Source organism: Thalassophryne amazonica, chromosome 22, assembly GCF_902500255.1.
Source record: "Thalassophryne amazonica chromosome 22, fThaAma1.1, whole genome shotgun sequence".
In the NCBI taxonomy this organism is placed as follows: Eukaryota; Metazoa; Chordata; class Actinopteri; order Batrachoidiformes; family Batrachoididae; genus Thalassophryne; species Thalassophryne amazonica.
The window spans coordinates 16,942,892-16,956,365 of NC_047124.1; the positions used below are offsets into that span (position 1 = coordinate 16,942,892).

Below are 13,474 nucleotides of genomic sequence, written 5' to 3' on the forward strand. Positions count from 1 at the left end.
TTTAAACATTAACTTCGACTGACTTGTGTGAAATAACAGCTGAGGTCTCAAAACTCAAATTATCTGCGCTGTCGGCTGCCATGAAATGTTCTCAGGATAACGCCAGTGTTGGCAGCGTTTCCTCCAGAAGTTGGTAAAACGGGAACGTGTTAAAGTGTGCACTGTGAAGAACAAAACTATCACGGCCAAATAGCGCTTGGTGTAATTCCGGTGTGTGGATCATTAGCCTGACATCCACCTGAAAAGAAAATGATGTTGGAGTTTGTCCTCTATTGTGCAGGAGAACAAATCATCCCTACAGGGAAAGATGCAAGCGCCAATACTCTGCGTGTAATGTTGACAAATTAAAGGAATACCCCGCTGAAAAGATATCATTTGAGTATCAGATGCTCACCGCCCGCAGGCTTGAAAGGTGTCTCTGTAAACCTGCCATGACTCTGTGCCGCCATTGGAACCAACTTAACAGCTTGGAATACAAACATGAATATAGTTACTGTCAATCTTAATGAAACAAACTTTTAATCGTCACATTTCAAGAACACTGGACTGATTAATCAGAAGATATGTAGCTGTTCTCATATTATTTAATATTAATTATACAGTACAGTGACTGACTCATGCAACACAACCATATCTTATTAATCTGACATATTTTTTGTATTGGCCATTTGAAAATACTGTTTTTACTCCATTAAAGCCCTCCTGATTTTTTTCGGCACATTGCATATAGTGAAATTGTGAATTCCTGAGAGAACGGAGTACAATGAAATAAATAGTCCTACCTCACTGCCACAACAAAAAACATAAGCCATCCATGAAGTTCACAATTTGTAGTGAAACTGGTGTTTTGTCCATATTCCCAATCATATTGGTGTCATATTGGCGTGATCTTACAATTTGCGAGGAACATTATTATTTCTAAAATCAAAGATTCAAACTACCACAAAATGTCATTGTATTTCTGTCAAGGGTGTAAATATTTGGAACAACTGGCCGGATAATGTAAAATCACTTAGTAGTTTGGGTGGTGTTAAAAGGCTCTATAAAAATTATGTGATTACTGGCTATGGCATGTTAAATTAGGTTTATTGATTCTGTTGTGTTGTAATTGATTGTGTTCTGATTCTGTTGTGCACTCCTGCTTGCATGTTTGTGTTTTTTTTTTTTTATTCAAATTCATGGATCAATGTACACTTTGTAGTAGTTATGATGGGTATATGTATAATTTTTATATACATATGTATAATTTTTAATTTTGGTTAAAGGAGTAGGCTTTTACAAGCTATTGCTTCTGCCTACACCCTTTTGGGCACATGGGTGCATTGTTGGACTATTTATTTCTCTCTTTCATGGTATGTTTTTTGTTGTTTTTGACTTGTGTGTGTCAAATAAATTAATTAATTCATTCATTCTTATGCGTTATCAAGATATACTTCAAAAATTTGTCCACCTCATTATCCGTGAGTTCTTTCGGATGCTGAGCAACATGAGTGCATTGTTGGCTTGATATGTTATGTCATTCCAAAACTTCAAATACCATCCATTGGAGGCTCTGAAGTTCTGGTTGCCATGTTGCTTATACAGCCGCAGTGCCTCGTATTTCAGAGCCTGCCCAGCCACGTGGACACCTGCCGTTGTTTCCTGGAACCAATTTATCAGCTCCTTTTCAATGTCCTCATAATGCACTTCCTTTCACCCTGCAGGCAGCCGTTTTGCTGTTTTGGCCAGGGTCGCAAGCTTATCATTGTTCCTACACCACTCCCAGATGCATTTCCTCATCATGCATCAACTAGGAAAATCCAAGCAGAATGGTGCTTGCCCGTCTCTTCTGCTTCTTTCAGCTTGAACGCTGCCGAGTAGCGATGTTTGCGTGGAGCAATTTCACGTAATTGTGTAGCAGCTACTGCATGCAGAAAAACATTCAATTCGACTCTGTGCTACTTTTCGTGCATGCAGTACGCATGTCCATATGTAACACAAGGCTGTACTGTGTACAGCATGCATGCAAGCATGTGCACGCCAATGATCGTCAATAAATGACCCCTTTATGAGAATTGCATGCCCCCGGGGCATTTAATGGAGTGAATATGGTAATCATATTTTAAGTTAATATCTACTCATAATGTACTGAAGTGATGGATAAAGAGGAAAAATTCTACACAGGCTTATATGTAAAACATTGTTGTAGTGTAATTATACAATTGAAATTATTTTATCTCGATGTACATGGATTGCTGTTGTTTTCTACATGTTGTTAATAATAATATTATTAAAATTATTAAACAGTAGCATCTGTGTGCATGAAAATACTAATGACAGGTATGTACTGTATACTGTATGTAGCATCAGTAATGAAGTATTCAGCTTGCTGATAATAAAATTTACAGGCAAAGAATATAAATCATTGGCCTGATGGAAATCTGATCTTTGATCTCTCTGACCTTGGCCTCGAGTCTTAACAAGCTTGATCTACTCCCAAATGGTTGACCTTTGGCTGACCTTTCAAGGGCGATGAACAGATCCACCTGTATATGTCTGCCAAATCGGTTTCAATAACAAATTCGTTGACCTTAATCGCAATGAGCTCTTCTTTTGCTGTGATTAGAATTCTGTGGGCAATCTTCTTTCACATACCACACTCGTTTTGTGAGTGAAGAAACGGACCGAAATGTGTGACCCTGACTTTGACCCCAGTGACAGAACTTTGGGCATTTGTAGACCCCAGTGTGCCATGTTTGGAACTGGAGTGAGGGGGAGTGTTAAAATGTTGACCTTTGACCTAGTGACCTTGATATTGACTCCAAAGATTGGTGTCTTGTGCAAATTTCATCCTCATCTCAGGAGTTCTAGAACCCACCTACAAATGTTTGGTATTTGGTACAAATCAAAGTGAAAAACTAACATTTCCTCCTTTGACACAAATAACCCAATGATTGACCTTTGGCATATTTGACCTTGTCTGGGAAAGTCAGGAACCCATCTATGTATGAGTGCCATGCTTGTTCCAAAATGAGGTGAAAAATCACACTTTTGACTTATGACCTGAATGATCTTGATTTTGCTGCCAATTACTGTTTTGGCAAATTTGACATTTTCTACGAAAATCTGGAACCCACCGACATATGTGCGCCGATGTTTGTGCAACTCAGTGTGAACAATCAAAATCTTGTCCTTTGACTCTGGTTACTTTGACTCCAATGACTGACGTTTGCTGGTCCATTCAGGAACCCACCTATGATGGTGTGCCACATTGAGTGCAAACCTAATTGAAAATTATATATATATATATATGTATGTATGTATATAAGTATGTGTGTGTGTTTTTTTTTTACCTTTGATCTAAATGACATTGACTTTTTGTCAAAATAAACCCTTTAGGGCAAATCAGGGATCAACCTTCATCCACATACCAAGTGTGGCGTAAATCAGCCAAAGGACCTAAGAGGAGTAAGGCAACAAACACACATGGGTTGAACTGACTTATTATTATTAGTAGTAGTGTTATTATAATACCAATTCTCTAGGTAGCAAGGACGACCTTTCAAAAAGTAGTGACACGCAGTGGCAACAAACAAGAAAACATGACTCACAAGATATGTTAATGATGTTTGCATTCATTCACCTTTTACAATGTTAAAGTTCTGGGATGATGCTGTGAGTGGTGGGATTGAAAATTTCTCTATGTTGATCGCTGCATGAGCTCTGTAACTCAAGCCGATCCTGCTTGTGAACACCACATGCACATCGTGCATCCCCTTCTGCCGCATGTAGCTGATAATGACAACAGGTCTGCCATCTGCAACCGTCCCAGTGCCTCTCCTTGATTGCTTTGAGTCGCAAATGACCAGATGTTTCATTACTATTATGGCATTAGCTCTGAGCTCAATGGGCAGATGTGCATCTCTCACTCTCTCAGCTGATTGTTGTCATGATGGAGAACAGTCTGATTACCTTGTCTGATTAGGCCAATGGGTTGCTAATCCTTGTGCAGCCCCTTCACATCCAGTGCGCAGGCCCGGCCGGGCCCTGCACCTCTGAGAACGGGCTATACAACAGCGCACGTGGACGCCAAGGGCAGGGCGCAACACAGCTGGGAGCAGCTGACGCCCAACATGCAGCGTCTCTTCGGGAGGGTCTGATGTCATGTTTGTAACGTGAGCTTGGCCAGTCATCCCAAATGTCATGTTTATCTGATCCAGATTAAAACCTCTACGACAATGGAACAGATGGGGCCGCCTTTTGTCCTGCACATGCACATAGTCTGTATCCATATAGCTTCTCTCTCTCTCTCTCTTTCTCTCTCTGGGGGCTGTGTGAGTAGGGTTGAGGTTGTGTGATTGTGTTTAGCCAAGCAGAGTGATTATGCTCTACAGGGGAGCCAGCTTGCTCTCACCACGCCAGACGGACAACATAGCGCGCACACACACACACACACACACACACACACACACAGACACACACACATGCAGCCACTACTGCTCCTGCACAATATTAAGAGAAAAAAAATCCCTTGCTGATTTTGCCATCCTAAACCCTCAGCTAACCTCAGGTGTGTTCGCTCAGTTTCCTCTTGTCCATATTTAATCCTTTAACTCTGGACATCAGGTTACTTGTTTTCTTCTTCAACTTTGCTCTGTTAATGAATAAAATTGCATCCAGTTGATGGATGTAGAGCAGGTAGCTTAGTGGATCAGGATTAAGGCTACCAATATGTAGACCTTGGTCCGGTTTTGTTGTGGCAGTACCCAACATTTCTGGGCTAAGTCATAGTCTGAGACTCGCTAGATCAGTGGTTTAAATTTAGCATGAAATGGAAATTTGGTGAGTGTTGCTCCCATAGATGTATCCGCCCCCTGCTAGATGGTTCATGGCAAAACTATTTAAACCGTTATTTTTGATTTTTTTTCACAGCAGTTAACATAGTCGTATCACCACACAACCTCATTGAAATGATTTTGCAAGAATTTAGTCACAGAAGAACAATATAGCAGAGGAAATGGTCGAGTGAGGTTTAGCGTGAATTGGGTCTATTTGTGCACAAAAATGTACAAAATCCAAAAAATCAACATATTTTCTGATTGCTTTGCTGCGGTTACGTTCAAGGAGGCAACATAATCCGTCTGCACAATGTTACGGAATAGATTTGTATGAAGGTAACACTGGAAGTAGTTGAATCTGGTTACTTCTTCCAGCGATGCAGTACTCACACTACTGTTGTTGGGATTTGTGCCATTTTTTCATGCTGATTTTTAGACCATTTGCCTTTGATCTTGAAGCGAGGATGTTAGTAAGGTCTTGACGTTTTTTTCACTCATGAGATATCCACTTTCAAACTAAAAAAATTTCATCTTTCTCGAGTTGTTGATTTGGGTGAGTGTTAACTGCTTTTCTACACTTTGCTCTTCTTTTTTGTGCCCTGCCAGGTTCAGGCACTGCACATTAATTTTAGAGGAGACATTAATTTTGGATGCACACACAAAGCACACTTTGAAAGAAGACAAGATTGGCATGAAGTCACGTGTGTTGGCTCTTGCATATTTACAAAGAAGAAGTAAGTCCTGTACAGGCCCAGAGACCTTTTGGGTCAGTGGGTGTAACAACTAACCAATGCTAATTGAAGACTGATTTTAAAGTATTCGGTATGACTTTATTGATACACAAACCCTTAAGTCAATCTAAATGTACTATGAACCGGTTACAATAAATATATCTGTTTGAACAATAGGTTTGGTTCACAAATTCTTAATATTGTCATACCGGTTCAGACCGGGAAAGTTATGCTATGTTCTTTATGCGATGCAAACATCAACTGACCTCTTCCCCTGGGCTTCTTCTATGCTTTACTTTCTACGACTGTGTGTAGTACTGCCCCCAGTGGTCAACAAAAGGTGAGCACAAGCAGTACCAATTTTCTTTTGCACAGTAATAAAAAAAAAAGGGAAATATGCACTTGAAAGTAAAGTAGTGTCACTTAGCTTGTTCAGATTTATCCGAGAAAATGCATGTCTACATAAAACAAATAGTATTGGATTTGATTGAATCTCACTGAATCGAATCGTTCCACAATAAAAAGTATCATCTCTGAATTGTATCATAGCCTGTGTATCTAGAAATGTATTGGATTGGTTTATAAAGGAGAGTTGCATACCATTTTACAGCTGGGGGGTTGTTGGACAGTGCAGATGGAGGGCCTTGTCCAAAGACTCATACGGGTAGCCTGAACCACACACCTTAAATTGGACCCCAGTCTATAAATTAGTAGTCCAAGTCCTCTCCCACAGTTATTTTACAGCAAATATGAGTTACATTTAAGAGACTATGTTGTCTGATTTGGTGAATATATTTTTCATTAAGTAGCAGGCATAGAAGACAGACATTTATAAAGCTGCTGAACAAGGTCTATATTTATGTTTTTTGTGGTTCATGGACTTCCACGTTTTGTTTTCAGTGGTGCAGACCATTGTCCTCCGAGTTTTTAAACACAACGTGAAGTTTTGTGAAGTTTGACTGAATGCAAAATGGAATTTTCATCCAAGCATTAGTGCTCACCTCTTGACAAGGACTCGACTTGAAAGCAAACTCAATTAAACGCCCACTCTGGCTTGACATTGTGTTGAGTTCTGTCTGCAGTATTTTCGCTCATGATGCTGGCTGGAAATATTCAATACAGTACAGCCGCACACAGAGAAGTGAAACCTGCTTGGTACGACTTTGTTCTCAGTGATGTGTGAAATGTAATGGATGTCTGACTGTGACATTGGTCTCCTTGTGTGCAAGAAGGATATTAAGCAGTAAGGACATTAAGTGTGAAAAGCTGCCCTGTCTTATGGTGTGGGCGCATATGAGTGTGTATTCATGTATACCCAGTGTACATTATGTGTGAATGTTTAGTTTTTTGGCATTCTGTCGGAGTTGGATCAGGGTTTATCCATGTAGGCCAGGGATTGATGTCAGGCATGTGGTACAAGCTACCTGTCTGTGTACATGGACTTACTTCTTTTTCAAATATTTTTGTAATCTGGTGGCGAGGTTGCAAAGTCAGTGGTGTCCTCTGAGAGCATGTAGTTCCAGCAAGGTAATATTAGTCCAATTAGATGTAATAATTATTTCTATTAGATCTTTATGTTGTCATAAAGGAAAAGGAAACATGTAAAGTCAGGTCTGGGAGCAATGCCTGGTACTACGCATTGCCACATCCACTACATGACGGAACTGCCTTGAGTCTTGGTTGGCAACGTCCGAGGCAGACAACCAGTCCATCCTCACCTTACAATAGTAGCCGGCATTCTACTGTAGCCAGGTGATACGTAGGTGTCCTATTGGTGTTTTCCAGTCACTGGCCAGAAGGTCATAGGTGATGTTACCTCATGTTGCAAGTAGCTGATATGACACAAAGTCCATTCAACCTGTACGCAAGGATCCAGTACAGTCACAAACCCACACACCTCAACTTCTCAAGTGCGGCAACCAAGAAATTCAGAAAGATCACAGTTTTGCCCACAAAGTCAAGGTCAGTGAGCCTTTCCTCACTGACACAGGCACCCAGGTTGCTGGCCTCTATGACACTATCCAACACCCAGTCCATAATGATCAAATGTATTCTCAACAGAGAAATATGGTCAGTCAACTCAAACACGTTGGGAAAATCAACACCGAAGGCAAAAAAGTCATTGTTCAATGCCTACTTACAGAGCTAGGGTGCCGTTGAAGGTTTAATTCTTGGACATCAAGACCGACTGCTCCAGTTGTTGAGCGCCAGAATAATAAAGATTGTAATTAATTAATTTATTTTTAATTAAGACAAACTCTTGATTTGATTTGTTGGAGAAATCAACACCAAAGGCAAAAAAGTCATTGTTCAATGCCTACTTGCAGAGCTAGGGTGCCGTTGAAGGTTTAATTCTTGGACATCAAGACCAACTGCTCCAGTTGTTGAGCGCCAAAGAAATAAAGATTGTAATTAATTAATTAATTTTTAATTAAGACAAACTCTTGATTTGTTAATGAGTTAAGGTCAAACATAACAAGTGGTATTTCTTAAGTTAAGTAAAGGCACTAGGCATGCCATCAGCAAGGAGAAACTTGTTTTCTCAAGCTGTATTGTCTCTATTTTCTTTCTGCTGAGTTTACAAGTGGTACCCTGAGGAGAGAACAAATCCAGCCAGTGGCCCCCAGGAAATCTCTGATTTATGGGGCTCACGATGTGCGTTATAATTTATACACGCCATCATTGTGTCAGTGTTGTTGGTGAGTGTGTGTTATATGGTGGCCTGTGCCTAAGTGGGCATTGTTCACACACAGTGGAAGGAGACCAGCTAGTGGGACAAAGCCACCCGTCCACCTCAGCCAGCTCCACTCAGCATGCACCTGGCATCCTCACACACACAACACCATTATTAATTGCTAATACATATTTATGTGGCACAAATTTACCATTTGTTTATGCATAAAATTATCAATAGCACAGGGCGCTTAGCCAGAGGAAACTGTGACCTTTTTAAAGCGTAATAAATGGGACTGTGTGTGTGTGTGTGTGTGTGTGTGTGTGTGTGTGTGTGTGTGTGTGTGTGTGTGTGTGTGTGTGTGTGTGTGTGTGTGTGTGTGTGTTTATCTAATGGCTGATGTTTTTCAGGGAGGTGTTGGGATGGGTCAAGGAGAGGAGAGTGGTGGGTTATCGGCTGGACACGGCACAAAGGCTGCTCCGGCCTGCCAAGAGAAGATCTACGGATATGGATGTCTCCCCACAGTTTGTTTTTCACACAGACAAGGAGCTGTTTTTGTCCTCTGCGTCATTTGCTGTTTCTGTGCTCATCATGTCTCAACTGTACAGTACGTTTGTGACTGTATGGTTGATATAAAGGTTTGACCAGACACCACAGTGAAGTGCAGAGCCACAGTATGCCTGTTAGCACTCGAGGAAGTCATTGTGGACTCAGTGAATTTAAGACACTTCATCTGAATCATCCCAGTCCACTCACCTGGAAATGGGTCCTGGCCTTGGCTGGGGAAGTAACTGGTATGCTGTCCATGGGGACTTGAACAGTCTCATCTACCCTATGGGGCTTGTTTTGACTTACTACTGGGACCATTGGAAGCTCTTATATCATAACTTGAGTAGCTGATTGAGGAATTACAGTGTCTGGGTTTGAGACTTTAATGGATTAAGACTAAGATCTTGGCCTTCAAAGACTTCCTGGACTCAGTCAGCTGAAGAGCATCTGTTTAAACTGAAAGTGTTGAACTTGTTGAGAAGTTCTGTTATTTCAGATATATCTGCTTTTGAGGTTGAGCGACACCTGGGAAGAGCTTACGGAGTCATGAGGTCAGTGGACTGAGATGTTTGGCGATGCTTATGCCTTTGTAGGACAACAAATGTCATGTCTTGTGTTGTTTTGCTGTTTGGTTTTGAGACCTGGACCCTAACCAGTGACTTAAAGTGGAAGTCTTTAGTAGTACAACTCACTGGAGGAACCTTGTGTACTACTGGAATGACTTTGTGTCCAGTGAGTGGGAACTTGGGGAGAGTCAGGGATGTGCCACTTGGATCCTACAGCAACATCAGCTACGGCATTTTGGACATCATTTTTTATTTTTTTGTATTGATCGAGTCAACTTCCGCTCCATCTTTAAAAAAATGTCAAATTCAAGCTGATTTCTTTATTGTGAGATGTAACAAGTTTTATTGTGAACACCAGTGTTTATAAATGACTCCTGACAAAACCAAATAAAATTTCTATTTTTAGGAAATCTTTTGCTAAGGTTGGCACCGTTTTGCTAATTGTAGTAACGTGAGCATGACACAATAACGTTATGGCTTTCACAATAAATGTTTTTACTGCGCAGCTGCTGCTTTAACTCAGCTCAACTTTATTATAAAAGCTTTAACATGAACACTTTACGGAAATCCTAGATATGAGAATACTGAAGGTCTCCAACCAAGTCTTGACTTGAAAGGACTACTGCAGACATTGGCTGGCACTGACCTCACCAGACTCTGATTCCTTCTGAAACAAATATATAATTTTCAGTGTCTTTTAGCCTCCTCAGACACAAGTACCTGCTTTGGGGTGGTTGGTCTCTACAGCTTAAAATCCAGTTCAATTACCTGTTTGATTTATTTTTATAGTCCCTTAAATGAGTACAGTGAGTACATACCAGTATACCGTTCATTAGACTGGAGGCATTGTAATTATCCTCGACTTGGATGTATCAATTATTCTCCTTAAGAACTCATACAGATAATCAGTGGCATGTAATAATACTAGTAATAATAATAATAATAATAGTAATAATTGCAGCTATTGATCCTTTTTGCTTGTAAAATATCATATTGATTTAGGTTTCAGAATAAACACAAACTGACACAAGTATTAAAGCCTCTTTCTGTGTTTTCTCACGGACTTACCGGCTGTTGGAGGAAATATTTTCATCATATTTCACAAGGCGGGTTTCTATTACCTTCCAAATTGCACAACTTGATTTAGAGAATTCGAAAAAAAACTGTTAAATGTCAAGAAAATTAGGTGACTTTCAGGTGATTTGAAAAAGCCAAAAGTGGAATGGAAACACTTTTTTGTGATCACAGGTCACATGGCGCACAAAAATAGTTACACAACATTCTACAATATGGGGTGCGATATTTGTGGGCAGGTAAGAAGTGGAGAGCTTGTTAAACAGAGTTGACATTATGACAATATTGGACTTGAAAAAAACAACAAAATGACAATACTTATTGGGACTTATGCTTCTGTTGCCATGACTATTGGAATTACAGTTCTTGCGAGAGCCTCGCTTGAATGACAATTATCACAAGAAGACACAACCCTGTCATTTTGCTATGGTGCTTTGCCAACATTCCCAAAATATTGCTTAACTTTTGCACAAATCTGTTTTCGAAACCCAACTACTGTGACTTGCACAGCTGTCAAGAAGCTGCAAGATCGCTTATGTTTTCACTGAAATAATAATCAATGTTTAGCGCTTAGGGCCTTGCGCTATTGTAAGCAAAAATAGCAGGCTTACCGAGGTGCAAGTGTGCTGAAGCATAGTGGGTGTCTTGGTGTGGCTTCACCTGAAAAAGGTGGAAATTGTTTGATACTTCCTTTTGGACTGCCTTTAGCAGCTGCCTGTGTATAAGGGTATATGTTAGTATCAGGGGTCACTAACCCTGTTCCTGGAGATCACCTGCCATGCATGTTTTCTCTACCCACTGCTAATTAACTAAGTAGGGTGTCCTCAGCCAGTCAAGAGCTCAGAAACACCAGGCTTGAGTAATCAACTGTGGTTACAGCAGGTACACATGGAAACCTACAGGGCAGGTGATATGCAGAAGCAGAGTTGGTGACCAAGATGTAAATCAGCATTTGAAGATGATTGTATAGCTCTTCTATATCACCACTGGGGGCAATAGGAGTTGCCAGTACCAGAAACATAGAACAGTAGAAGAATCCCAGAATGGAAACTTTTACTTTTTAGACTCATGTCTAGTCTGTGAAGACCTCCTCAGAAACAACACATGAGGGCAGGTGATCTCCAGGAGCATGGTTGGTGACCCATCCCAGATATATAAGCAGTGCATCAAGAATTTGACCTTGATCTGAGACCTTGACACTTAAACTGATTTTTTTCAACAGTCCAATCATTTTGATCTTGGCTGGCAGTCATTCCACCAAGTTTGGTCCCAATCAGCCCAAAATACATATGGCTGCCAGTAATACCCCTGCATGCGTTACGTTTCTAAGTATTTTTTTCCTCAATCAGAAATCTGTATTCTGTCACAAATACATTTGATGCTCCGGATTTAAACTTCATCTCTACGGCTGGACACAGCCGAGCAGATTTTGTCATGTTTCTGCAGCACACTTTTGTAAGACAGACAAAGTTGCCTCACAGATGGTTGTTACACAGTGGAGTAAATGGAAAATGTGGGCGATCGGGTGGAGACACGAACCTGGAGCACATATTATGCAAAGCCATGTTTTATTGAGGAAACAGAGCCAAGTTTTTCTGCAAAACCTGTTTACTACAAACCCCCCCCCCCCCCCCCCCCCCCCACTGTTAATTGAACAATAACAACAAACACAACGGAACAAACTGTAACTAACTTCTAAACCTGGACTACAATTATTTTAAACAGCATTCCGAAAGAAGATCTGATGTTGATGAGAATCCCAAGAGAACAACTTAATCATTCTCTGCAGAATTGTCACAAATAATAAATATAAACATCAAATTCATGCTTAGGAGACTGTACCACAGTTAGGCTTCCTTAAAAAAAAAAAAAAAAGATATTCTTTTTTAAATTCTTTTCCCTTCCCCTTATCATTTTCTTGTTTTTGTTTCCTATGGTGGAGATTGATTTTCTTCTTGTTCTATCCTCTGGTCTGTGCTCACCGCTTGCATTCAGTCTCTGATAATTTCCCCAGTTCCCTACATGTGTATCACCATGTGATTGTCAACCGCGTTGTCTCGCTAATTATGAAATTTGGCTAACTCTCTGCATCTGTGTGTGTGTGTGTTTTTAAACCAGGATTGGCCTGATGGGTATCCACTCTGCAGCAAAGCCGTCTCTCCAGGGGCACTTGTAGGTCAGCTGCTGTTTTACTCATGCGCACACACACATGCACACGCACAGACATGTATCCTTGCGTTTAGGTGTATTAGTATATAAGTACTCGTAGAACTCCGTTAAAGGCAGAGTGACATTCTGACTCTTCTAATGCACACGTACACTTTCTAACCGAGCTTTCATGTGGCCATCATGAGGTCACACGCAGGGCTCAAGTCAGTTTCCATGACTACACAGTCAGCATCCTGCCAGTCGGTTATTCTCAGCTGGCCGCCACGGGCCGGTGGGCAGCCAGTAAGCACCATATCTCTACATCTGATGTGGAGGGTATAGAGGGAGGGAGGTAGCTGCAGCACGAATCTTTAAAGACCGCCGTTTGCCACCCTTCAGAACATCACATATGTCACATTTCCACATGCAACAGTTCACGGCAATCTAATGTTGATATATGCTGAGCTGCAAAAACTGAAAAAGGTGCCGTTCTGAAGCATCACGAGCAAACGGGCGTGTTAAATGCACATTTGCTGAAGGCAAATGGCCAGGCTACCTTCTCCCAGATGGCCACTGGAAAATGCAATTGAAAAAGTGCTGTGAGCAAATATAATAGATTTACTCAGCATATTATCTTTGAACTTCTACCAGTATAGCTCAAAACCGTCGGCACTGGAAACACATTTTCCGAATCCTTACTTATGAATAATGTGATTAAATTAGTGGTACAGTCCAAATTTACATCCTGATTCTGATTGGCTGCCATCAGTACATAAGTGCTCTTCCTGCCCCACCCACTGCAATTGAACTAAGTCAGGTGTGCTAGGAATCACCAGGCTTGAGTAATCATTTTTGGTTGTAACGGTACACATGGAAAGATGTAGGTCAGATGATCTCCAGAAGCACAGTTGGCAA

General features: G+C 40.8%; 1 protein-coding gene across 1 annotated transcript in view; it reads left to right on the forward strand.

Moving 5' to 3' along the window:
* Window positions 1-13,474, forward strand: part of sox5 (SRY-box transcription factor 5) — a 396,290-nt gene that overhangs the window by 9,633 nt on the left and 373,183 nt on the right. Inside the window, exon 2 of the mRNA XM_034163653.1 lies at window positions 12,530-12,587. The gene's annotated coding sequence lies outside the window, so the exon portion shown is untranslated. The remainder of the gene's footprint in view (window positions 1-12,529; window positions 12,588-13,474) is intronic.